Here is a 3948-nt window from a genome sequence, read left to right on the forward strand (position 1 = left end):
TGAATGTTCCAAGTCAAGTTCCTGAAAGGCTACGAGATTTAAAATAATAGGATATCTGCAAAACATACCACAGGTTATTTTCTGAATATAATGTGCCTCTTAAAAGCCAGAGTGAGAATTGTTTGGAAAATGAATTGAGGTTTTAGAATAGTACATATACTTGCCTAAGCAATTCAATCTATCTTTATCTCCACAGAGTTATTAACAAATGGAAAGTTTGCAATGGTAAGACCATATTCTATGCAACTGATGAAGGAAAGTTCGCCATCATTCTCCAACGTCTATCAAGGCATGCAAGTCACGTGGCTTTGACTGTGGGTAACTTTTCTCAAAGTGGTGGGAGCAGGATCACTGCCACTTGGATTACAGGTCACTCCCGAAGCGAAGTATGATAAAAATTAATGTGACAAACAGGCAGATTAATCAAAAGTTCAAGTTAGAGCATGGCAATATACCTTATGTTTAGCGTAAAAAAAGAGGTTTGGATGCTACATGAGACACGTACAGATTTTCGATTCTCGTGCATAAAAAAATAACTCCAAAGTTGTTTCTGGCAATTAAAGTATCCAAAAATGGCAAAAGAAGGTGAAAACTAAAAAACTTTATCATAAAGTACAGCTTATTGAAACATTCCCCTGGTGTAACATAAACAGAACAAAGTGTAATGGTGTGGCCAGTAGACTCATATGGTAACAGCCTCCAGAGATGGCAAGTGGAATAGCCATTGTTAGAATATGGTGGTTCATAATAAGAGCAAATCGCCCATGAACATTTCCTCGCCAATGAACCTGGATAAAGAGATGATATCTGCATCTTTGAAGAGAAGTTATTGAAAGCAGATATATGTGTAATTGTAGAAATATATCAGTCTTGATGTTATCTATGTTAGAGAGAAAACTTTGACATTTCCATTAAATGTAAGCCTCCCTTTTCAACTAGAAGAATTATCAAGTATAGGTGGTAAATGTTTATCTAATCTTAACATTCTGAGGGTATTTTTGTTCTTATATGGATAATAAACCTCCAATGTGGAAGCCCTGGAAGTTAGCAGCTAGCCATCCTACTTCCTATACAGTAATTCCAAAGAATGATATCAAAATGCGCAATAACTCTGTAGATAGGAGCTGATTGTTGTGCATAATATCTTCTAGACTGGTTGAAATATATGGGCAAAATCCTTAATATTTCCATGATCTTACCATTCACCTCTTTACATTTAACAGAAAGGCACTTGTACACTTGTACAGGATTGCCTGTATGTTGGTTGAAAACATTGTTTGTGACACAGAATATCTGTGGTTCATTGCTTTACCCAATAAAGACGAAAGCTTGCTTTACGACTTCCAGCTTCTGTGATGCTGCTGAGGCCTGTGAAATGCATACCTCTTTCTCTTCCCAAGGCTATGAACTGTTAAACACATTCCAGTTCTATGGCACAAACAATTTCTCCAAGGTTGCTGCACGATTATCTGCTCTGATTATAACTGAAGTGTATTTTAGATGGACTGAGAAATGCAACATTGCATTTCAGTCGTTAAAATGTTCTTTATTAGAAGCACTGGTATTAGCATACCCACAACCAAATTATCCATTCCTGCTGAATATCGATGTCAGCAATAGTAGAATTGTTACGCATGTAGGATGGAGTAAATGTGTAGTAACGTATGACGATGACATATCATGCAATGGAACAGAAGTTAAATAGTGTTTCACCAAACATGTGAAATACAGCTTCAAGGGGCGTGAGTTATAACCAACTCCTAGAGCAGAGGTGTCACAATGTCTGCAAGAATATGAGAAGTGGTTGAGATATGTATTGGTTGACAAACATGAATTTGAACTTCGCCAACTAGGGAAGGCTGTTTACAGCACAAGACATACTATGATACGACAGTGAAGGAATGAAAGTTCGAACGAGAACACTAGATATGGCTTTGGTATATGTCTTCAGCACAAAAGCAGCTTAGCTTTTTCTACACTGGTCCTTAGCTTGCGCTTCATCTTCCCAGTCTATAACATTTGGGCTATAGAAATGATGTGACATGTATAAGAATATTGAACATGATGACAACTTGAAGCTCGACATCAATGATAAACTTATCATTTATCATGTACTGCTTAGATCGGAAAGCATAGATTGAGGCCAGTGTGTAAGATGATAGTAAGAACAATGTATTATATCAGCAAATGAGGAAAAATATGCTGAAAGTCCTTATCTGGTAGTTCGAGACAAGTCAGATCATTAAGTGTAATCTGGAGGAGAGCTAAGTGAAAATTCTCATAGTAAACCGTGATACCAAACAAATCTCTTTATTGATATATGACTAGCAGTAAGGATAATCATTTGTTTCTAAGATCAAAGACCCCCAGTGGCACAGTGGTATGTCTACGGATTTACAACGCTAGAAACCGCGTTTCGATACTCGTGTTGGGTATAGAACAAATAGCTCATAGTGTAACTTTGTAATTAACATCAAACAAAGTACGATCAAAGATTCAAAGGAAGTTGACTTTCTTATTTTTCAAGCTATCGAACAATGTTACATTGTGAGATGTCTAGGTTTATTGCAGGAAAATAAATAGTCTTATATTTTTTGTTTCCGATACATTTTTCTGTATAACTCGGTATCTGGGCCTTGTGTAACTAAGACACCAAGAAAGTGTATCTGTTCAATTCATTTCAGTTCTTAAATACATCTAGATGTAGGACTGGCCTATAGTGTGGGCGATGTGTGCTTAGGCACAGGGCGCCCACTTCAAGAGGCTCCAAAATGGACATTGTAATTAGCAGTTCTTTCAATTTTAGAGGAACAGGGGCGCCGAATATAAAGTTCACACAGGCCACAATTCTGCCTAGGCCCGGCTCTGTCTCGACACGACGACCAGAGTTTAATTTTTCACGGAACTGTTTAATTTAGTTATATTATCAGGAAGTAGTGAATGTGTCATCAGTATATCATACATAGAGATCAAGTTTTTCCATCCACTTGCAGCATTCTTGGAACACAGCTGATTCGAAGTTACAGTCTTGACCTGAATGCAGTTCGTATGGCATACCAAATCTGAAGAGGAAATCACTAATAGCCGAAGCTATGGTTGTAGCTTCCTGATTTGGTATTGCATATACCTCGGGCCACTTGGTGAAATAATCCATCACCACACAAATGTACCTGTTTCCAGCGCGAGTTTGAGGCAGAGGACCAGCAATGTCAACGGCTACTCTTTCTATTGGTGTGCTAACTTGATATAACTTCATTGGAGCACGTCCCTTATGCTTGGGCCCTCTTTTAGCACAACATGTACTGCGTGTTCTGCACAATTCTTCCACATCTTGCTTCATACCTATCAAAAAAAAAAACATCTGTTGTAGGTGACTCAACGTCTTCTTAACTCCGAGATGTCCTCCAATTAGACTATCATGGGATTGACGCAGCATAACTTCCCGTAACTTTCTCGGTATAACTGTTTGCCAGGTCGTCACTTTCCCATCTGCAGTTTCTCATCGCCAGAGAAGACTACCATGTTCTAGCTTCAACTGGTCCCATTGTGCCCAATAGTTCTTTGTCACAGGGCTTAGACTAGACGCCTTCTCCCAAGCAGGGCGCAAAACACGTGCTTGTAGAAAATCAATTATTGGCTTCAAATCTTTCTCCTGCTCTGCTTTAATATCTATATCTCGTTCCACTTCACCATCATCAACTCCTTCAGTCACTTTGACTTCAGCTTGATGAAACCTGGTTAGTTCAACCTCTCTTTTAACACTTACTGGAATTTTGTCTTTGTTGTTCCCAAACGTCATTTTATCAAAATTAATTACACACTTCCTTGGTAGTCAGTAGTCCAACCCTAATATGCAATGGTCTTCAATGTCAGCCAAGTATACTTTGTGTCTGTCCTTTATGCCCATGAGCTCAATAGTTACCCATACTGGTCCCCACAACCTTGCAT

Source organism: Limulus polyphemus, unplaced genomic scaffold (genome assembly GCF_000517525.1).
Source record: "Limulus polyphemus unplaced genomic scaffold, Limulus_polyphemus-2.1.2 Scaffold975, whole genome shotgun sequence".
Lineage (NCBI taxonomy): Eukaryota > Metazoa > Arthropoda > Merostomata > Xiphosura > Limulidae > Limulus > Limulus polyphemus.